The sequence below is a fragment of the Petaurus breviceps genome, unplaced genomic scaffold (assembly GCF_028583685.1).
Source record: "Petaurus breviceps papuanus isolate PSGF00001 unplaced genomic scaffold, PetGlider_PUasm1.0 90865, whole genome shotgun sequence".
Classification (NCBI taxonomy): Eukaryota; Metazoa; Chordata; class Mammalia; order Diprotodontia; family Petauridae; genus Petaurus; species Petaurus breviceps.
Window position 1 is genome coordinate 6832417 of NW_027187367.1, and position 24550 is coordinate 6856966.

The 24550-nt window shown below is 39.8% G+C and overlaps 2 protein-coding genes and 1 pseudogene across 2 annotated transcripts in view; 1 reads left to right on the top strand and 2 right to left on the bottom strand.

The window, feature by feature from the left end:
- Nucleotides 1-24550, bottom strand: part of TAPBP (TAP binding protein) — a 240209-nt gene that overhangs the window by 155853 nt on the left and 59806 nt on the right. The gene's annotated exons all lie outside the window — the stretch shown is intronic.
- Nucleotides 1-24550, bottom strand: part of CUTA (cutA divalent cation tolerance homolog) — a 146675-nt gene that overhangs the window by 62325 nt on the left and 59800 nt on the right. The gene's annotated exons all lie outside the window — the stretch shown is intronic.
- LOC138150307 (dnaJ homolog subfamily A member 1 pseudogene) lies at nt 6919-8197 on the top strand (annotated as a pseudogene).

Here is a 24550-nt window from a genome sequence, read left to right on the forward strand (position 1 = left end):
GTGTGTGTGTGTGTGTGTGTGTGTGTGTGTGTGTGTGTGTATGCATGCATGCGCACTTTAAAATTCACAAAGTGCTTTCTATACATTATCTCATAATTCTACCTTAACTCAGGGAAACGACTAGCCTTGATGTCCTAGCTCATGACGGACTGAACTAACTCAACAGTCTTTGCTTGCTTTTTCTTTGACCTAAAAGAGCTGGATTTTGGCTATGACATTCCTGGGAATTTTCATTTTGATATTTCTGTGTTTTCTTTCTATTTCTACTTTGCCTTCTTATTTTGGGCAGCTAGATGGTGCCGTGGATATAGTGCTGGGCCTGGAGTCAGGAAGACCTGAGTTAAAAACTGAGCTGAGTTTTGTGCAATATGGGTAACTAGGAAGACTCATCTTCTTGAGTTCAAATCTGGCCTCAGATACTTACTAGCTGTGTGACTCTGGGTAAGTCACTTAATTCTGTTTACCTCAGTTTCCTTATCTGTAAAATGAGCTGGAAAAGAACATGGCAAACTATTCCAGTATCTTTGCCAAGAAAACTCCAAATGGCACCAATGAAGAGTTGGACATGACGGCAGTGACTGAATTACAACAAATATCTTGTTCTAGGTGGCACAGTACCTACAGTTCTGGACTTGGAGTTAGGAAGACCTGAGTTTGAATCCTTCCTTAGACACTTACTAGCTGTGTGATACTGGATAAGTCACTTTACTTCTGTCTCAGTTCTCTCACCTGTAAAATGGGGATAATAATAGCACCTACTTCATACGATTGTTGGGAGGATCAAATAAGATAATATACATAATTCTTTGTTAAGTCTTAAAGCACTACACAAATGCCAGATACTACTTTTTGTTGTTCAGTTGGTTCAGTTGTGTCTGACTCTCTGTGACTTCCACGCATTTGTTGTTTTTTTTTTTAAAGCAATTGGGGTTAAGTAACTTGCTCAAGGTTACACAGCCAGTTATTTTGTGTGGGTGCTAAGTATCTGAGGCTGGAACTGATCCCAGGCCTCCCGACTCCGGGGCCAGCGCTATTACTCACTGCGCCACCTGGCCGCCCTGATTTGGGTTTTTCTTGACAAAGATACTGGAGTGGCTTGCCATTTCCTTGTCTAGCTCATTTTGCAGATGGGAAAACTGAAGCAAATAGGGTGAAGTGACTTGCCCAGGGTCACACAGCTAATACATGTCTGAGGCCAGATTTGAACTCAGGAAAATAAGTCTTCCTGACTCTAGGCCCAGCACTCTATCCTACAGTACCACCTAGCTGCTCTAGCTATTAGATATAGACATCTTTGTATATAGTTCTTTTCTTTTTTGAGGGGAGAAGGCAAGGCAGTTGGGATTAAGTGACTTGCCCAAGGTTACACAGCTAGTGTCAAGTGTCTGAGACGGGATTTGAACTCAGGTCCTCTTGACTCTAGGGTCAGTGCTCTATTCACTGCGCCACCTAGCTGCTCCTATATAGTTCTTTTAATCATTCAGTTAGTCAATAAACACTTATTATTGTTATTAGTGCTTAGCACAGTGCCTGGTACATATAAGGTGCTTAATAAATGTTGATTGATTCACTATGTATCCCCAACATTTAGCACAGATGCCTCTGACATCTGACATCATCTCTCTCTGTCCACTGCCCTCCTTTGTATTCAAATCAAGCAAATAAAATTGATGTCAACTTGTCAAAGTTGCTGGTTGGTCCACTACAATAAGATTCTGCCTCTGTCAACTTGTGATCAACTTGTGACTTCTCTCTGGTCTCTCCTTATCATCTTGTCTTACTACCTAAACTATAAACTCCCAGAGCTCAGCTTTTTTCTATCCCTTCCTTGTAGTGTTTATATAGCATTGTACAAGGAACCACATGCAGAGGTCCACAAACTAATCTGATTAATAGCATACCTTTCCCCACACCAATGTGCCTATGGACATGTATACAAGTTGATTATATCAGAACTGTTTCCCTTCCAGGCTCAGGACTGTCCTTTTAACAGTGGGATTACAAAATTGTACCCTAAACATACTAGACACAATAAATATTTATTGAATGAGTCGAGAACATGGTATGAAGCTATAACTAGGGTAGGTTAGTGTAATGGTAATGGTAATTTGAAGATCTTCCCTACCCTTTAATGAGCCTAAGAGAATTGGAAGACCTTCCCTCCTTTGAAAATATATCCTGCCCCCTAATAGACTGAATGTAATCATATGGAGACAATGGTGGGAGGAGTTTGCTGAAAAGTTTGCAGAGCCCACAGGAAGTTGGGAATCAGAACAGTTATACATGGTGGGAGGAGAGAATACTTTTGAGGGAGACAGACTTGTGAGTAAATATTGGTCTCGTGTTGATTTATGGGAAGGCTAAAGGATGCTATGGCTCTCTGTGCTGTTATGGCTTATTAACTTCTTTGCTACTAAGATGGAATTGGCTTACTGGTTTTGGGATTCAGTTTTCTGGTGTCTGAATAAATGTTTTGCTTCTGTCTTCTCTATGGAGAGTCTGTCATATTTTGCAATTGAGCACTATGCAGGTATATTTATAGTGACCACTGGTGTTGTGAATATTGCATTGGCACTATAATCAGCTTTTTCTCAAGGTCACCAACATCCAAGGAAATATTCTTCCTTCAGTGATGATCCCTTGGCCTGCTACATCCATGACATAGCATGATTGTGTAGCCATCCTACTTTCCTATCTAGCCCAGCTCCATTGTTTCTAGGGTCCCATCATAATTGTTTGCCCCTCTCCTAAGACCTGGAGTCTGTTCTCATATACACACAATATTCCCCAACCCCATTTCTCCCTCAGGGTCAGAAAGTCAAGAGTTGGAGGTTGTTGGACACGCTATAGGAGTGCAGAATGGATTCTCTAAGGAATGTTCTAACTCGTCTCTGGGCATGATTGCACCTAACTGACACCCATCTCTATTTCCAGTGTTTGGTTTCTCTGTTGAATTTTCTTTCATTTTTTTTTTCCTTTTTAGGGTCTACTCATTAAATAATTAATACAACTACTTTTAAATACAAAATTCAAATTCAACAAATATTTATTAGGTTCCTACCATGTGAAACACTGGTGATACAAAGACAAAAATAAATAATTATAAATAAATAAATAGAAATAAATCAGTTCCTACTCTTAAGGAATTTACATCCTGCTGGGGGGGATATATCTGCATACAGATAAGTAAATATGGTAATGGGGAAAATCAGAGCAACCCATTCTCCCCCCATTCACAGCTCTATCTTGGGTACTTTCCAATGGTTTCTTCCAGTGGCTTCATGTCAGACCATTTCCAGTGACATTCTGAAGGGCAAGCAAAAATAGATGCTTTTGGGTGGTCCCTTGGTCTCCATGATAAGGGGGCAGGGCCATCCCTAAGACAAATGGCCAGTGAATAGGAAAAGCTTCCATCTTAGGAGATCTAAAAAGGAGAGACACTTTCTGCTATGGCTCTCTCTTCTTGTCTCTGAAGAGTGGTAGAACTCCTTGAACTTTCCTTCAGTCTTTTGGTGGGGATGAAGAGGAAGAAAGAAATCTTGCTCCCTTCCTCCACTCCACAGCAATAGAGACTGAAAGTATGGTAGAAAGTACATGTGCTAGTTTAGAAGAGCCCAAGGCTGGACTTCAAGTTTCTGGTTGTTCCTTTGGCTTTATATTTCTTCACTTTAGTACAAGTAACTGAATGAACAGCAGTCCTGAAATAAGATACTAGCTTTAGCACCTCTCTCATGTTCTTCCAGTGTCTTGTCAAAGACAAGATCATCTAGGCACACCAAGACTTTCAGATAAAATTCATTTCTCTGACTACTTTCCCCAACTGCCTTTGGAACCTACAAGTGTCCCCAAGATACCTGGGAACATATGATCCCACTGGTAAAATCCAGCTGGGAAGATGAAAGCAGTCTTCCTTTCTCTTCCTCAACCCTATTAACCTACTAATACCTTTTGCTTAAATATAAGACTGAGATCCAAGGACCCAGAACAGTAGGTAAGAACCTGCTTGATCCAGCTCACTAGTGAACTAACCTATCTAGCCAAGATAATGCAATTTACCAGAAGGAAGCCCAGCTAAGCCACCCATTCAGCCAAGATGCTATGTATGCACTGTGAGGAGCCAGACCAGTGAGCAGTGGAGTGACTTTTCCAAATTCTGATACCATACCCTCTAGTGGACTTTTATGAGGACCTTCAGGAAAAAGAAAGAACTTAAAGGTCTTGTAGTTCTGGAGTTGTGAATTGCCTGGTCACTTGTCTTCTCTCCATGTGTGCTTCACTACTACAGTAGCTTGGGTTCATTTCCACTCCCCCCCCCATAAACTCTGTGTATATTTGTGGAAGAGGATGCCTCTAGTTTTGGGTAAAATGCTCTGTAATTATTGTTCTTGCAATGTTGTTTGTATAAATGCCTTTGCTAAAAGAACTGAGTCTATTGGGTGATTGCTAAAGGGACATGTATTGGTAGGGGCTTACAAGCTAGTGTTAAGAGGTTAGCCACCCACAGGGATACCACTAGAATCCTGAAAGTAATAGCAGTCACACTCTGGGAACCCAGTCTGCCTTGTGGTGATGTGAATTTGGTGAGTGAACCCAGAATGGTATACTACATGTAGGATATGATAACAGGGACATGCTGGAGCCAGTTTCATACTGGCTTATTGTGTGCCAATTGTCATATTTTCAGTATAAGCATTTATACTTTAGAAGGAAAAGAAGATGGCTATGATGCTGAGATAACAAGTAACAATACCTAGTGTTGATGTGAAAGTTTGGTGGAAAGAGGCAAACAGGCTAGGTGGCATATAAATTCATACTGTTTATTCCCTTAAAGCTAGCCAAGCCAGCTAACCTGTATGTACAAGGAACCAGTGTGTGAATTCTGATTTTCTGGTAAAAGAATGACAAGCCTTTTTATTTGTTAGAACAATCCCAACTCGGGGTCTCTATGTCACTCAAATTTATGTTCTTCATATACATTTAACCATATTATGAGAAAGGAATTTTCTTAATTGAATAGGTGGTAACTAAAATAATATAAAAGAGTTGACGAAGTGTCAACTGAAATTACGACCCAGGATATCTGTGTTTTCTTTACCATCAACATGCTATAACATAGCATATGTACATAAAATATTAAGATAAGAACAAATCCCATTATTCAAGGTAGTGTCTGCCTAAGGGTCTCATCCTTAATGACTATAAACATAGTATATGTCCATAAAATATTAAGATAAGAAAAAGTCCCATTATTCAAGGTAGTGTCTGCTTAAAGGTCTCATCCTTAATGGCTATCAACAGAGGAAAAATGCTTTTAGTCAGGCCCATCTAGCTTTGTTGACATAGAAAAGGGTATTCTCTGAGTTAACTCAGAGAAGGAAATATTTGTTAAGCTGAGGAGCTTCTGATTGATTAGTTCAGGCTCTGGCCCTTGTTGAGGTTCAAATAAAATTATTGTCACTAGTATACTGGGCTTTATAGTTATTGTTTCAATTTATCCTTACAAAAACCCTGGGAGGTAGGTGATATTATTATGCACATTTTACATATGGAGAAACTGAGGCATAGAGATGTGAATCAGTTTACACAGTATAACACACCTAGTAAGTGTCTGAAGCAGGATTCAAACTCTGGCCTTCCTGACTCCAACTCTATTCACTGCACCACCTAGCTGACTCTAATCTTTTATTAAGAAATGATCAATAATGCTTGGAAACTTGTCGAGTGTGAGAGTGAGGGAGAAGAAAGAGACAAGGATGATCCCAAGTTTGCAAATCTGGTTAGCTGGAAGAATAGTGGTTTGGAAATGATGGGTTTTGAGGAAAACAAAATTAGTTCCATCTCAGACATGTTGAATTTAAAATACCTTTCAGCAGGCAGTTAGTTGATGATTCAGGATTAGAGTTCAGAAGAGAGACCAGAGCTGGAGATATAAATTTGTGAGTTATCTGCATAGATAAGATAATAAAGGAAGGAAAACTGACGAAAATGAAGAGGAAGACCCAGAATAGAGCCTCAAGGGACTGAAGTAGAAATTATTGAACCTTGGGGAGAAGCAGCCACTCCTCCTTAGAGATTGTTAGAGTCAAAGAGCAGAATGTAGTATATTATATGTTTGATCTGAGGAGAGCATATTCCAAAGGTTTGGGGGAAAGGACAAATATTATCCCATGGCCTAAAAATTCTGTAAAGGAAGTCAGTTCTGAAGAGAAAAGAGGTCTTCAAAAATGAAATTTTGAAGACACAAAGAGAAAGCATTCCAATGAGGAGCAATTACCTAAAGAGATCAATATGAATGCACAAAGAATTCATGAATCAGTTTGGAGCTTTAAAGGGCATGTACAGAAGATGGAAACAGGGGCACATAATGGAGAATTAACAAAAAAACATGGCAAAATTATATTAAGATAGTGTCAGGAATGCTAAAACTCAAGGTGACCTAGTTCTGATGATAAAAACTAAGAACAATAAGGCTTTTAAAGGTTATAGCAGGGAAAAAGAGAAGGATTAAAAAAAAGGGCAAGACTGTGGTTCAGGTGAATGGGATGATAATAACTGATAAGGAGGAGAAGACAGAACTTCTCAACTCTAATTTGACCTCTATTTTCTCTTCAGAACAAAAATATTGAAAATGTTGAAAACCTTTGATAAGAAAGGAAATCATAAGAGAACACTTAACTACCCTTTAGGGTTCAAGAAACCAGACCCAGACAAATATCATCCTGGGATATTAAAAGAAATGGCAAGGAACTTTCCAGAATACTTGTAGAGAAGCAGAGGGCAGCACTGCCGCCCAAGCTTCCTGCATATGAACTTGCTCCATTCCACCCCTCTTCTTCTCTTTCCTCCTCTTAAAAATATAGCTATCATTCAATATTACAACAAAAATAATAGCAAGTAAAGCATATGTTAAGATGATGGCATTCCTTTCTTATTCTTTCCCTCCCTCCAATATCCCAAACAATGGGCCAACAGGCCCCTTTCACACCCCCAGAGGTGGGCATTTTGACAACCATGTTGCTCCCTGGCTATAGAAAATGGTGAAGGAAATGATTTGTTATGATGTTTTGAGAGTAAAATCCAATCCCTCCCAAGAAGAACTAAAAAAGGCACATAGGAATCTAGTCGGGAAATACCACCTATACAGGAATCTAAACAAAGAAGAAAAGTTCAAATAGATTTCTTAAGCTTATGATGCAAAGGAAAGGGACTTATATGACAAATATGGAGAACAAGCCATCAAAGAGGGTTCTAGTGGTTGCTTTGGTTCTCCAAAAGATATTGCTGAAATGTTTTTGGAGGAGGCAGAAGAATGCAAAAAGAATGGAGAGATAAAAATGTTCATCTGTTGTCAGTGACCTTCGAAAATTTATATAATGGTACAACAAGAAAACTGGCTTTGCAAAAGAATATAAATTGTGATCAACATGAAGGACAAGTTGATGAGAAAGGAGCTGTAGAATGCTCTCCCAATTGCAGAGGGACTGGAATGCAAATAAAAATTCATCTTTATAGGGCCTGGAATGGTTCAGCAAATTCAATCAGTTTGCATGGAATGCCAAGGGAATGAGCAATGAATCATCTCTTAAGCTAGATGTAAAAGTTGCAATGGAAGGAAAATTGTTAAGGAGAAAGAACTCTGGAGGTTTGTATTGACAAAAGCATGAAAGATGATCAGAAGATACTATTCCATGGTGGTGAAGGTGAGCAAAAGTCAGGTGATCTTATCATTGTTTTGGATTAAAATGACAAGGCTCTATTTACACAATGAGATGAGGGCTTTTTCATGAGTATGGATATCCAGTTAGTTGAAGTATTGTGTGGTTTTCAGAAGCTAACATTAGCTTTTGATAATAGCAACCATAATCATTACATTTCATCCTAGTGAGATTGTCATACATAAAGATAGCAAATGTGTACTGAATGAAGGCATGCCGATTTTTCACCAGTCTTACTGCAAAGAGATTGTAATAATTTAATTTAATCTTCCCAGAGAATGGCTTTCTTTCATCAGATAAGCTATCTTTGTTGGAAAAGTGACTGCTTGAAAGAAAGGAAGTAGAGGAGACTGAAGAAATGGATGAAGTAGAATTGATGGACTTTTGACTCATTTTCAGATGGAAGACGCCATTACGATGAAGAATCTCATAAAGATGATCAACATTCTCCTATAGGCAGTGTTCTATGTCAAACATCTTAACAGGGACCAATGAATACTCTTTATTGTAATGCTGGCTTTTCTATGTAATAGTGAATGAGTAAAGGTCTTCAATCATCTTTTAAAAAAATTCTTTATTTTAGTTTTCAGCATTCACTTTTATAAGATATTGAGTTCCAAATTTCCCTCCTTCTCCCTCTCTCCCTTCCCCCCTCCCCAAGACAGCAAACAGTCTGATATAGGCTATACATGTCCACATACTAAACATATTTCCACATTGGTCATGTTGCGAAAGAACAATCAGAACAAAATGGGAAAACATACAAAAAAGTGAAAATGGTATGCTTCCATCTGCATTCAGACTCATAGTTCTTTCTGTGGATGTGTATAGCATTTTCCATCATGAGTTTTTTGGAATTATCTTAGATCATTGGCCTCAAAGAGCTAAGAATATCAAAGTTGATCATCACACAATGTTGCTGTTACTGTGCACAATGTTCTCCTGGTTCTGCCAACTTCACTCAAGATCAGTTCATGTAGGACTGTGATGGGAATGTAAATTTATGTTGTTGCCATCTTTCTAAGATTGTATTGTGTAAGATCTTCCCTGCCCCTAGGTCCTTTGATAGGCTTAAGTGCACCTGGAGCCTGTGGGGAGGCTTGTTTTTCATGAGATACTTTGTGATTGGGCAGTGGATCAAGAGGGTTGTTACATTCTCTGAGCCTGGAGAAGACTATATAAACCTTGATGTAAGGCTTTTTTGGGGGCTCACTTTGAGAAGTGTTGTATGATTTGACCAGACGAGACTCTGGGCAGCCATTGAGAGCCCCCCGGCTTGGAAAAACCCAGATATTGATGCTTCCCTCACTGGTAACTGACTAGGTATGGATGTAATAGTTGGACAGTTGGAGGCCTGTCTGCTGAAATGTTTCTCTATCTTGTAACTTCTGCTGGTAACCTGTCTGTATATTCTGAAGTTCAGGGTGCTGAGCTTTCCCCCTGAACTAGGTAAATGATATGTTTGATTGATTAAAGCAAGATTGTTAACCCACTTTGAGTTGCTTTCCTTCAGAAAAGCAGATCTAAGAACCTGTGTTGGTAACCACCCTGGGGATGCTAAGGGTGCTTGCTGTTACAAGGACTTCACTCATCTTAACACACTCACTACTTCCTATTGTTTTTGGTATAATATTCTAATATTTGTGTAATTTAAAATATTATAATTTTTTTTCCAAAATTTTATTTTAGACTCAAATGCCAGAACACAAATGGAGAACATAAAGAAGAAATAAAAACATATCATAAATTTAAATATTGGAACTTAAATACAAAATTAGAAAGAAATAAAAGCATGTCATGTGCATAGCAGAACATAAGGGAGGATTCAAAATACATAACAATAAATTTTCATTTCAATAAAGCTCGTATGATAAATAATACTCATTGTGTTAAGAATTGTCCATCTTTTCTTTGTTTACTTGTGAGTTTTCTTTTGTTCTGTGCTGTGTACATTTTTATTTTTCTTTTTTTTCTTCCCCCCAACGCCACTAGAAGGCCACAATAAAGTTTAGATATATTTCTCTATAGCCATAAATATATACATACCCTCCCCCACCCCTGAGAAAGCTGCAATAAAGTTTAGATATGTTTCCATAGCTATAGATATATATGTACACATATACATATATACATACATACATACATACATAGACATATACATTCCCAAACCTATTCTGCTCCTGGTCTGTTTTTATGTATATGTATATCTCTTGTTTCCTATCCCTCCTGCCTGCTCTACTTTGCTTCTACCCATTACCTTGCCCTCCTATGACTTGCCTACTCCCCTTTGAGGATCCCTTCCCTATCCTCCCATTCCCATAAATCGAAACACTCTTATATACCCCTATTTACCTATTCTCTCACCCTCCCCTCTAAAGATCCCTCCCTTGTCCTCTCCCCTATCCCTATGCCCCTAACATTTTATTTCTTCTGAATTTAGAAGACTTCTATACTCTTTTAAATATATATGTATTGTTCCCTTTTACACCTGTTCCCAATGAAAGCAGGCTACCAGAACTACCAGCCCTCCTCCTCCATCCAATTCCTATGTATCAATTCTTCCTCTTGTACCTCATTTGTATAAAATAATTACTCTTTTTAGCTGTTCCTAAATGGTTTTACTTTCAAAATTCATATCATACCTAGGCTTTCCCAATCTTTCTTATGAACTACCCAATTATTAATAATAATCTTAGACAAAAATTTTATATTTTACATATATAAAAAGTAAACAGTCTGTCCTTATGGATCCCTTATAATTTATATTTGTTCTTGTATGTAGAATCATCTGTTAAGTTCAGGACTTTAAAAAACAAAGTCTTGAAAATCTGAGAGTTTATCAAATGTCCATTTTTTTTCCATTCAAAATAATAGTTAATTTTGAAAGGTATGGTATTTTTGACTGGAGCCCCAGTTCTTTTGCTCTCCAATATGTTGTGTTCCAAGACTGCGGTCCTTTAATGTTTCTGCTGCTAGGTCTTATGTAATTCTAATAGTGGCACCCTCATATTTAAGTTGTTTTCATCTTGATGCTTTTAATAGTTTTTCCTTGAGCTGCAAATTTTGGAATTTGACTATGATATTCCTATGAGTTTTCCTCATAGGATCTCTTTTAAGTGGTGATCAATGGATTTTTTTCTATTTCTACTTTCCCACCTTGTTCTAAAGCTTCAGGAAAATTTTCTTTAATTATTTCTTGTATTACTGTATCAAGATTCTTTTTTTGATGATAACTTTTAGTTAGTCCAATTATTTTTATATTTTCTCTTCTTGATCTATTCTCCAAATCTGTTTTTCTTACAAGATGTTTCATTTTCTCTTCTATTTTTTCATTATTCATATTTTGTTTAATCATTTCTTGATCTCTTATAATTTCATTGGCTTCATTTTGCTTAATTCTAATTTTCAAGGTATCATTTTCTTCCTTAAGATTCTGTATCTCCTTTCCTAATTGGTTGGCTTTCCTTTCATACCCTCCTTGTTTTTCTTGGAGTATTCTTATTTTCTTTTTTAAGTTTTTTCCTCCATCTCTGTCATTTGATTTTTTTTTTGCTGCTTTTTGGAGGGCAATTGGGGAAAGTGACTTGCCCAAGGTCACACGGCTAGTTTTTTTTGGTGTGTGTTAAGTGTCGGAGGCCAGATTTGAACTCAGGTCCTGACTCCAGGGCCGGTGCTCTATTCATTGTGCCACCTTGTGATAGTAATGGAATATAAAGATTCCCCTGTATTGGCTTGGTTTTCAAACTGATTGTGTTAAAACCCAGAGCCTGTTAATCCCTCCTGTGGGATGGGCTTGTTGATGTGAAAAGAAAGTCCTGAACTGGGAGGAGCTGGTGACATAGATTTGGAGAGACACAAGAGAGAGGCAGAAGAACTTTTTAAAAGCAGCACCCTCGTGGAGGCAGAGAGAGAGACTGAGAGGATTGCTGAGGGCCACTTTGAATTGCCCTGGACTTTTGAGACCTGCCCCTGGAGCTGCCAAGGACTGAGGAGACATGGCTGTTTTGCTGGTACTTTGTCTGTCTGTTTTGATGTTGTTTTGCCAGATTTGTCCACTGGTGAAAGACAGTCCTGTTGAAGAAGTCCTGGAACCTGGCTGTTGGCTAAGAGCTCCTGAGACTGTCCTGCAGACAGAGAGTGAATGCTGTTCTCTGGTGAAGGACAGTGCTGTTGTTGCAGGGGTATGGGAACCTTTCTGTTGGTACAGAAGCCCTGAAGAAGGATTTTCTTGTTGTATGTTTACAGAAATCCTGGGAGAGGGTTTGGCTAATGTTTTCAGGGGTTCTAGGACTGTTCTACAGAAAGAGGATGAATTAATGAAGAGACTGGCAATGTATCTTGTGGCCTTGCTAAGCCTTGTCTCCCCAGGAACTAAGATTGCTGAGAACTTGCCTCCTGTCAAGATGAAGAAAAGACTTCCATTTGGGTATTAAGTGCTGTGCTTAAACTTGATGTAACTCTGGGGTAGATTCAATTGTGATCCAGGGGTGGGGAACTTTTGACCTTTTTGTGTTCTATGGTTGAGCAAATGAATGTACTTTACTTATGTTTGGAAACTAATCTCCATTTGAGAAGAGGGACTTTGTGGTGGACTAAATGAAGGTACAGCCTAGGGGTGGAGTAGTATTTAGAACAGGGACTTTGTAATTGAATGAATGGAAGGTCCTGAGGTGGGGTAGTACTTGGAGATTATTTAATCACACTTAGTAAATGCTGTATTTTGAATGATGTCATGTTTTGATCTTCTCTGTTCTTGGTTTGTCACTGAATAAAATGGAAAGCACCTATGCTGGTATTTTGGACCTTGGGAAGTTGCCTTTCCTTGGCATTACATTACACACCTAGCTGCCCCTGTCATTTGATTTTTAAAGTCTTTTTAAAGGTATTCTATAAATTCTTTTTTGGGCAGGTGACCATTTGACATTACTCTTTGGGGATTTATTTACTTCAGTTTCCTCCTCTGAAGATGAACCCTGGTCATCTCTATTCCCATAATAGGTTTCTATGGTTGGATTCCTTCTCCTTTGCCTGTGCATTTTGGGGGGGGTGGTAATAGCTTAATTATTTTTAGTCACCTCTAGCCCTGAGGTATTGGGAATGGTGCCTCTTGCCCCAGATCTTCAGTTCTTCCCTCTAGCCTGAAACCAAAGCCAAACCTCCAACCTCCTGTAAGTGCCCACAGCCAGAGGCTTTCTGCCCCACTTCTGCATGCACCCAGCATATGCTGGTTCCTTCTCAGCCCCTTTCCCCACCCCCACCCCTACCCCCCTTTCAAAGCACAGCTTGGTCTAGCTCGAGCATTCCTAGTCAGCTGAGATTCCCTCAATCTTCCTGGGCTCAAATGCCCAACTCTCCTCACTATCCCGGGGGTAGAAGTTCCCATGGTTGGGGCTGAGGCAGCCTCTCAAACCAACTAACCCCAGGGCTTGCTGCTTGTTGTTTAAGAGGCTTGCTGTTAAAATGGAACCTATCCTGGAGGTGTTAACTCTTCAAAGGCACCAAACCTCTCCTGGAATTTTTCTTTTGATCTTCTCAAATTGTCCCAGGAGGACCTGGTTATGCCCCTGTTCTTATTTATCTCCACCCACACTTTGTTTGCCCTAAGGTGCTATTTTAACTCTTTTGTGGGGGAAGATCTTGAGAACTTGGAATTTTCTGACCTACTCCACCACCTTCCCAGAATCCTCTCCTACAAATATTATTATTAACTATTATTTTGTACAATTACACTGTAGGTGGTCATAAAACTTTATTGCACTGAAAAGCACAAACATATTATGCAATTGTAACACATGACAAATTGTTACACGATTGTAACACATGACAAATGAAGAACGATAAAAGAAACCACATAAAGGAGACACCTCTCTGATTGGAAGGTGGAGCAGGGAGCTCCTCCCCCAACTTCTGTTTAAGGAGAGTTCTGAGGATGGCCATCTTTTCATTTCCCACCTAGCTACCCTCCTTTAGAATTCTGAGTATCTTTCCTTCTTTCCTCCCAATACCCTGCTCTTTCACATTTCAGCTTCCCTCTGTGTGGATTGTAAGCTCTTTGAGGGCAGGGACTGTTCTTTGTATCTGTATTCCTAGTACTCAACACAGCACCTAGTACATTGCAGAAACTCAAATGTTTATTGTCTAACTGACTCTTCATGCTCCAGAGTTTTCCACGTGTAGTTCCTCCTTCCTAGAGCTACCACCCCCAACCTGAATTGCATACTGCGTTCCCTGCAGGGACAACTTCAATCCCAGGGTCAAAGTGTACATTGTGGGTCCCCATTCACAAAATGTTAGCTCAGAATTTCTCACTGGTGGGCTTATCTTTAATAGATAACCAGGAGACAGCTCACAGCAAAAGCATTAACTAAGATGCTTGTTAGTATCCTAGTTAGTAAGTTATCCTTACTAGTAACTAGTATCCTAAGTTAGTAAGAGCAGTACTGTAGAACATTACCCCTATAAACCTGAGGCATACTCTCCCCAGGGCCGGCTAGGGGGCGGCAGTGGGTAGAGTGCCAACCTAGAAGTCAGGAAAACCTCCTGAGTTAAAATCCAACACTTACTGGCTGTGTGACCTTGGGCAAGTCACTTAACTATTTGCCTCAGTTTCCTAATATGTAAAATGAACTGGAGAAAGAAATGGTGATTTCTCCATTATCTCCAGTATCTTTGTCAAGAAAACCCCAAAAGGGGTCACAAAGAGTCGGACACGAATGAAAAACAACTAAATAACAAATACTCTCACCCAAATACACATAGCATCAATGGGAAAAGTATGTATAAACTTTAGAGTACATTGGTGGTGAAGTACATGTATGGTGATACAGATGGCCAGAGCAACTCATGCGTCTAGTATTGCAAGCCCCAATGTTCTTTCTCCTTTTGTGGAGCCTCTGCACTTTACCTCCTACCTCAGAGGCACAGCATTTTTGCTAAATGAACCATTCAGTTGGACTCCCTGAGGCTGCTGCTCTCTGTAGCTCAATTCTTGACTCCTGGGGTTAGTTCTCTCTTAAATCTATATTCAGCTCTTTTCTCTGCTGCCAGACTTGATCCTTGTTTATTTCCTTGAATGCTGCCTCTCTGTGTCTACATCTGTCTGAAGAGTGTGTTTCTGCTTCCTTCCTGGGAATGGTATCTCCCACTGGATAAACAGTTCTGCTGTGGGAGGGCATGGCCCATGGGCATGGGGCTGAGAAGCAGTGTTAACATGGGGAAGGAGAGAAAGTTCTTTGGTAAAAGTGCAGTCACACTCCATAAAGTTGTTTCTTGGAAACAACTGCTTCAGACTTCTGAACTGGGCTTAGTAGACTTAATCTTATAAAGACCTCCAGGCAAGGATCTACTGGAGCCAGTTCTATAATCCTGAGCCAAAAGTTAAACTTGAAATGTGAGGGAAATTAACAAATGCTAAGACTTGTTGATTGTCTACTAGACTTGAGAAAGTGATGGAGAAAATGTTAATAGTGCAGATTAAATTTAAAAGTGTGTCCTGTGTACATTTTTGAGGGCAAGCCAGTAGTTAAATATTTACTAGCCCACCACAGTCTCCAGGGGGTGTGGCCAACTTTTCCTAGACAAAGCCCATTTGCCCTTCCAATTCAACCAAAGGACTTCACCTTTTTTTTTTGTTTTTAATGACATGTATTTGTCTCTGCATTTTGTTAGCATATCCATTCAAGTTTTAAGTCCTTCACTTTCAGTGATTACATCATCGAACTATGGGAGGGAACCGAAGGAATTCTGAGTCAGGTGCCCTTCCCACTACGCATGGAACTGACAAAAAAACAAGAGAAGGGATTCCACTATGTTGGATAGATCGTTTGTTTCAGATTGACAGGAAGACATAAAAGTCACACAGAATGGGCAGGCATGAGTATATTGCAAACTGCAATGATGGAGGGAGAGTACCCTCCTATGAGTTCACAGCTAGTACATAATTTCCTATATAGCTAAGTCATCAGATGAATGGATTGGGCTAGAATAGGAGGGTGGTAGAATGGGAGAGTCACTCTCCCTCTCCTGGACCTGAGTCTTCTCATCTGTCAGATGTGTGGGGTTGGATTAGATGATCTTTGACTTTCTAGACTGAAATTCGATGAATGGAAATGTTATGCAATATCATGGGATGGGATGGGGTGAGATAGGATGGAATGGACTTGAACAACAGGGAGATTTGGGGGATGCCAGCTGAACAACCCTTACTCAATGTTGGGGACAGGTAAATGTTTAACAAGATTTCCATGGGGAAGGGGAATGTGCATATAACACACTTTTAAGTTTAATCTGCATACATGGTAATATGGAAATGTTTTTCATGACTTCAAACATATAATATATATTATATTGCTTGCCTTTTCAAGGAGGGGGAAGGGGTGAGAGGACAGGAGAGAATTTGGGATTCAGAATTTTAAAAAATGAATGTTAAAAAATTTACATGTAACTGGGAAATGTTTAATGAAATAAATAAAAATACATGAAAAAAAAGTTTAATTTGCATTATTAACATTTTCTCCATCACTTTCTTAAGTCTAGACAATCAGTCTAGACAATGGCTTCCCCTGGCCTTTGCTGCCATGGACATATGCAGAAACACAGAAGCTGGAAGAAACTATGTGTTCCAACTCACTCGTTTCACAGATGAGGAAAATGAGGCCCAGAGAAGTGATTTGGTCAAGCTCACCAGCCAGGTAAGTGGCAGAGCTAGAACTAGCTCCAGGATGCCTCACTCCAATTCCTTTGTTCTTTCCGCTGTACCATGCTTTTACCCTCTTTCTTCAAGTTGCCTCCATCAGACTCTTTCTCCCTCCCTCTCATCCTCTGTCCTTTCTCAATTACTATCCCCATAATATATCTCCTAAATCCCCTTTGCACTCCTCGGCTTTCTTTCCCTGGTCCCTGTCCTCAGCCCTATTTGGAGGCTTAGGAGGTGAGATGAGAGAAAGGAACTTTTCAGGGTTCACACCTCCCCAGTCTTGGTTCCTGTCCCCAGCATCGAGTAAGGGTTCTTCAGCTGACATTCCCCCAAATCTCCCTGCTGTTCAAGTCCATTCCATCCTATCTCACCCCATTCCATCCCATTATATTGTATAACATTTCCATTCATAGAATTTCAGGCTAGAAAGTCAAAGATCATCTAATCCAACCCCACACATCTGACAGATGAGAAGACTCAGGTCCAGGAGAGGGAGAGTGACTCTCCCATTCTACCACCCTCCTATTCTAGCCCAATCCATTCATCTGATGACTTAGATATATAGGAAATTATGTACTAGCTGTGAACTCATAGGAGTGTATTCTCCCCCCAACATTGCAGATTGTGATATATTCATGACACTAGAGGGCAGCAAAGGCCAGGGGAAGCCACAAAACCAGGGCGCTACCAGAGGAGAGGGGTATCCCGGAAGGAGGGCTTGGACTTACTTTACTCCAGTCTATATACTTCTTCTGAAATTAGGGTGGGGCTCCTTCTCTGAAGCATGGATTTGGAATAGGGAATGAGGTCCCATCCTTGCAACCCTGGAGGATTTAGGCAGGGGAAGATGTCAGTTATGGTTGTCAAGAGTGGGGTAAGGAGAGCCTCACTGGATACCTTTGGAGGTAAGGATGGGGTAGAGTAGGATGTAGGGTCTCATAAAGCCCTGCCCCCATTCCTCAGCATGGGATATCTGACTGCGAATAACAAGAAATGAGTCTTCACCCTTCCTACCTAAGAGTGTGTTGCAGTAAACACAAACCAACTCACCTGGAGATGATTGTTAAATTTGTGAACATTTACACCTCAGAAACAAAAAAACCCTATTATAAATCAGGCTTGGTTTATTTTTTTTTTTTATTGTCTAGGCTTAAGAAAGTGATGGAGAAAATGTTAATAATGCAGATTAAACTTTTTAATGTATTTTTATTTATTTCATTAAATATTTCCCAGTTACATGTAAATTTTTTTAACATTCATTTTTTAAAATTCTGAATTCCAAATTCTCTCCTGTCCTCTTACCCCTTTCCCCTCCTTGAGAAGGCAAGCAATATAATATATATTATTTGTTTGAAGTCATGAAAAGCATATTTCCATATTAGCCACGTATGCAGATTAAACTTAAAAGCGTGTTATATGCACATTCCCCTTCCCATGGAAATCTTGTTGTTAAACATTTACCAGCATACCATTGTTTCCATCTCAAGATTTTCTCCACTCCAGGAAGTGGGAAGGAGTCTGCAGTAAATGTGGACTGAACTGTCTGCTCCATCCTCTAGTTTCTCCCACACAGTGAGGACCTGGGAGAGGGAAAAAAGGATCTAAAGAGAGAGATCAAACCAGAGGCCCCCTGAACAGTGCCCTGGAGGACAGGCAGAGGCAGAACCCAGGTGTCATGGATCTGTTGGCTATGGCAAACTCATGATGTGGGCTGCCCATCTGTAAAAATTCCCCAGCTACCTTGCCTCCTCTCCTGCACTCTACGTATGCATGTTGCTCTTTTCAGATATTCTACTCTAAGTCAGGACACCCCCCTCTCCCACCTCCCTGCCTTTGCACTGGCATCCCCCACACCTGGAATACATTCTCTCCTCCCCTCAGTCTTTTGGAATCCCTGGTTTCCTTCAAGACATATCAAGTTTAAGAGCATGAGGCCTTTCTTGGTTCTCCTTCCCAACCAGGGCCTCTTATTCCTTCCAGGATTATATGTGCACTTGTATCTCAGGTGAAACTATAAGCTCCTGGAAGATAGGGTCTGCGTTCCAGCCTAGCAAAGTGCCCAGCACATAGTAGATGCTTTTTGACTGATCCTTTTCTGGATAAGGCTGCTCTCGTTGTCCATCTAAAGCAAATTTCATCTGCATAAACTGCCACCTGTTTATACCTAATAGGTGCAAATTAATTTAAATAAATTAGCAAATTTATTTAAATTAATAAATGCATAATTAAATCCACTATCCCTCCTTCTAAATATTGTTACCTAACCTGGCTCCTCTGGCACTGCTCTTCCTAGTGTCTCCATTGCTTGCCCATTGCCCTTCTAAGTCTGGATTTCTCCCGTATATGTGTCCTCACCCCTCTTCTCATCTCTTTCTACACTCTCTTCTTTGACAATCACATCCACTTTCAGAGCTCCCGTGATGGCCTTTTTGCAACAATTTCCAAATCATTCTCAATCTTTCTTGAACTGAAGTCCTATATTTCCAAGTACTTTCTGGATATTTCACATTGGCACTTCTCACAGAATATGTCCAAAAGGAGGTCCATTATCTCACCCCTCTCCCCACTACCCAACTGTCACTTCTGTTGATGGCACTACCCATTCTATGTATTCTCCTATAAGAATGTAAGTTCCTTGAGGTCAGGGAATGTTTCAATTTTCCATTTGTATCTCTAATACTTGGCCAATAGTTCTTGGAAAAAAAACGTAGACATAATAAATATTTTCTGATTGATTTATTGATCCTCATTAAATTTCTTTCTTTCTTTTACATTTTTTTTTTCTAACATTCTATCTGGACAAGATCTTCCTGAATCTTGATTTTAAATGAATTTTAATTTAATGAATCACAACAATATCTACCTCCTTTTGAAAAACAGTATCAAATATAGTGTGAGGAGTTATTTATTCTGTAAAAAAAATTTTACCCAGCAATACTACACTAAAGCTGTACATCCCAAAGAGATCATATAAATGGGAAAAGGACCCACAAGTACAAAAATATTTATAGCATCTCTTTTTGTGGTAGCAAAGAACTAGAAATTGAAGGGATGCCCATCAATTGGAGGATGGCTGAACAAGTTGTGGCATATGAATATAATGGAATATTATTGTGCTATAAGAAATGATGAACAGGCAGACTTCAGAAAAACCTGGAAAGACTTAAATGTACTGATGCTGAGGGGAGCAGAACCAGGAGAATATTGTACACAGTTACAGTCACATTATGCAATGATTAACTTTGATAGACTTGGCTCTTCTCAGCAATGCAAGGTTCTAAGACAACTCCAAAAGTCTCATGATGGAAAATGCTATCCTCATCCAGAGAAAGAATTATGGTGTCTGAATGCAGATTGAAGCATACTATTTGCTCTCTCTCTCTTTTTTGTTTTGTTTCTTCTTTCTTGTGGTTGATTCCATTGGTTATAATTCTCCTTTGTAGCATAACTAATGTGAAAATATGTTTAATGTCAATATATATGTAGAGCCTATATCAGATTGCATGCTGTCTTGGGAAGGGGGAAGGAGGGAGAGAGAGAAGAAGAAAATTTGGAACTCAAAACTTGTGAGACTGAATGTCATAAACTAAAAATAAATAAATTTTTTAAAATGCTTATTGAGTGATTGGATTCAGGTCTAGGCTTATGTTTATGTATGTTCATGCACGACAGACAACTGGCCTGATTACTAGAGAGATAAAATTTCAGGTCAAAGCTAGTATCGGATGCTAATTTCATTCTGAATCTTTTGTTGTTCTTTGGCTGTTTCAGTCATGACTGACTCTTCATCCACCCATTTGGGGGATTTCTTTGCAAAGATACTGGAGTGGTATGCCATTTCATTCTCTAGCTCATTATACAGATGAGAAAACTGAGGCAAACAGGGTCAAGTGACTTGCCCAGGGTCACACAGCATCTGAGGCTGCATTTAAACTCAAGTCTTCCTGACCCCAGGCCCAGTGCCCTATCCACTGTACTACCTAGCTGCCCTATTCTGAATCTTTGGCAGAATTTTTGGAAAAGTGACCTAAGATAAGTGAGTACCTCTTTCTCCCTTTATGTAGCAAAGAAATTAATAGCTAATTCCATATAGGAAAGGGCCAAAATGGAAGAAGATATTATCAATCATCTTTCTCCTAAGAGAGAAAGTAACCTGAATGACCCAACAAGTGGGGGAGAGGAAGTAACAATCACTTATTAAGTTCCTTCTATGTTCCCGGCACTATACTAAGCACTTTACAAACATAATCTCATGGCTCATATCTCTCATAACTGTTGTTGTTCAGCCATGTCCAACTCTTTGTGACCCCATTTGCAGTTTTCTTAGGAAAAATATTGGAGTGGTTTGCCATTTCCCTCTTCAGGTCATTTTACGGATGAGGAAACAAGGTAAATCAAGTTAAGAGACTTTCCTAGGGTCACACAGCCAATAAGTAAGTCCAGATTTGAATTCAGGAAGATGAATCTCTCTGACTCTAGTCCCAGCACTCTATTCACTGCCCCACCTAACTGTCCATCTCATATTATAGCATGAGCTAAATATTGTAGACCCTTCCCCAAACCATTTTGAACCCCTGTAATGTAATGCCAAAAGAAGGCAACTTCCCAGGTTCAAAATACCAGCATAGGTGCTCTCTATTTTATTCAGTGACCAACCAAGAACAGAGAAGATTAAAACATGACATCATTCAAAATACAGCATTTACTAAGTGTGATTAAATAATCTCCAAGTACTACCCCACCCCAGGACCTTCCAATCATTCAATCAATTACAAAGTCTCGGTTCTAAATACTTCTCCACCCCTAGGCTATACCTTAATTAAGTCCACCACAAAGCCCCTCTTCTCAAATGGAGATTAGTTTCCAAACATAAGGTCAAAAGTTCCCCACCCCTGGATCACAATTGAATCTACCCCAGAGTTACATCAAGTTTAAACACAGCACTTAATACCCAAATGGAGGTCTTTTCTTCATTTTGACACGAGGCAAGTTCTCAGCAATCTTAGTTCCTGGGGAGACAAGGCTTAGCAAAGCCACAAGATACATTGCCAGTCCCTTCATGAATTTATCCTCTGTCTGTAGAACAGTCCTAGAACCCCTGAACACATTAGCAAAGCCCTCTCCCAGGATTTCTGTAAACATACAACAAGAAAATCCTTCTTCAGGGCTTCTGAACCAACAGAAAGGCTCCCAGACCCCTGCAACAACAGCACTGTCCTTCACCAGTGGACAGTATTCATTCTGTCTGCAGGACAGTCTCCAGACCCCTGCAACAACAGCACTGTCCCTCACCAGTGGACAGTATTCACTCTCTGTCTGCAGGACAGTCTCAGGGCTTCTTAGCGAACAGCCAGGTTCCAGGACTTCTTCAACAAAAGGACTGTCCTTCACCAGTGGACAAATCTGGCAAAACAACATCAAAACAGACAGACAAAGTACCAGCAAAACAGCCATATCTCCTCAGTCCTTGGCAGCTCAGGGGGCAGGTCTCAAAAGTCCAGGGCAATTCAAAGCGGCCACCAGCAATTCTCTTAGTCTCTCTCTCTCTCTCCACAAGGTGCTGCTTCCAAAAAGATCTTCCGCCTCTCTCTTGTCTCTCCAAATCTACCTCACCAGCTCCTCCCAGTTCAGGACTTTCTTTTCACATCAACAAGCCCATCCCACAGGTGGGATTAACAAACTCTGGGTTTTAACACAATCAATTTGAAAACCAAGCCAATACAGGGGAATCTTTAATTGCCATTACTATCACAACCCCCAAGATCTGACAAAGGCCTAAAACATGGATTGGCTAATCAGGAGGGACATTTTGGCCCACTATGAGCTTAACCTACCATAATGCTCTGGTATAACAGACATGCTTTGCTCTCTGAATGAACCCAAAATTCCCCTTCCTATGTCAGCAACTACAAGGCCAGATGAAGCTGACCAGGAACATTCTTCTGTTTATGACTACCAAGGACAAGGTGCCTTGAACCAGATACTATCTTGAATAAAGGGACTTTTCTTATCTTGGTATTTTATGGACATATGCTATGTTATGTTATATCATGTCATGTTAATGATAGAAGAAACACAGATACACTGGCTCTATAATTTCAAATGACACTTTAATACTTCTCCTATCTTATTGTATTTACAACCTATCCACTTAAGAAATTCCTTTCTCATATTATGGTTCACACCTATGGGGACTATAATTTCAGCTGACATAGCTGAGCCAGGAAGGCAGGGAGGGGTGAGAGGGAATTGCTCTGAAGATATAAAATCCCCTTTTGTCTGTCCATCCTTGGGTTCATTGTCTGCAATGAGCTCCCATGTGTACCTCTATATGCATGTTCTGCAAGCTTTGAGAGAAATAAACATACACATGTAGCTTAATTTTATCTTTCTAAGAATGAACTCAGTAATGGTTGACAGTAAATAGAACTGAAATATTAGATTCTAAGTGCCTCAATGGCAGGGGCTGTCTTTTGCCTTCCTTTGTATACCCAATGCTTCTTGGCATAGTAAGTGCTTAATAAATATTGATTGATATAGAGAGCTGAAACATATAACAAGGGTAAAGAAATAAAAGACAATGATACTAGATAAGTCCTCATGACTAAATACGTCATACCTGTTTTTAAAAATGCCACACCTTCATATTTTACCATGTAATAAATAATAACAAGCCCTTATACTGATAGAGTACTTTTATAATTTAAAATAATTTTCAAACATATTCAAACATATAGATGTTTCATCTACCCAGGAGCACTGCAACGGAGGTAAGGTTGATATAATTAGCTCTGTTTGTCATAAGGAGAAGCTGAGGCCTGGAAGTAACTTGCCTGAAGTTATGCAATAATTAGCGACTTATCTAAGAAGAGAACCCACTTCTTTAGACACCCCTCCCCCATCTTCTTCTCACTGAGCTATAGAACCATGGTTTTTCAGTTACCCCTTAGGATTCTATCATTTTTACTTAGAGATCAGACTTGAAATTTCATTGCATAGGAAAATCCTGAAAAGAAAACTCCCTATGCCAATGCAGATCAGTATCTATTCTATGGTAGGTAGGGGGCAAAGTGCTGGACTTAGAGACAGGGAGACTCATCTTTATGAGTACAAATCTGACCTCAGACACTTATTTGCTGTGTGACCCTGGGCAAGTCATTTAACACTGTTTGCTCCAGTTCCTCATCTATGAAAATGAACTGGAGAAGGAAGTGGCAAACCACTTCAGTATCTTTGCCCAGAAAATCCCCAAAATGGGGTCATGAAGAATTGGATATGACTGTACAACACCAACTATTTTGTAATGTATGTGGTTTTGAGAATTGGACACTGAAAGGTTAAATAACTTGCCTGGGACTGGGTATGTATCAGAGGTGGGACATGAGCCCAGATCCTCCTGACTCCGAGACCAGCTCTGTATCCATGCCGTACTGCTTCTTCCACTAGTTATCAAAGTTTTTCTGCTGAGTTTCAAAATGATGTTAATTTTCCTGTGCTTAACAATTAGATGAGGAGGAAGTATATGGATATATGGAGAATGGCTGATGGGAAAGCATGGAGGGCAATGGAATGCTTAAGTTCACGGAACCCAGTTTGGGAGAAACATAGTGTATGTGAAGCAGAGGAATGTGAAATAAGACTAGAAAGGCAGGCTGGAACCAAACTTGACTTTAAATGACAGGCCAAGGACTCTTTCTGCAAGTGGCACAGTAGATAGAGCACTGGACCCAGAGTCAAGAAGACCTGAGTTCAAATCCAGCTTCAGACACTTCCTAGTTGTGTGACCCTGAGCAAGTTACTTAACCTCTTATTCCCCGGGGATGTTGTGAAGATAAAGTGAGATATCTGTAAAGCCCTGTGTAAATCTTAAAGAACTATAGAAATGCTAGCTGGTGTTGTTGTTGTTGATGATGATGATGCTATCCTATATACAAGAGGGAACCATGGAAGTTTTGGAGCAAGGCAGTGACAAGAAGGATTATTTGACAGTTTTTCTTAATTATATGTTTCAAATAATTTCATAAGTTTCCTTTCTCATATGGTTAGCATTATGTTAAACTGTAATTTCAAGAGGTTCACACTTAGCATGTTCATAGGGCTTTTCTCCTACAGTGAATTCTCTGATGCAAATTACCTGTAA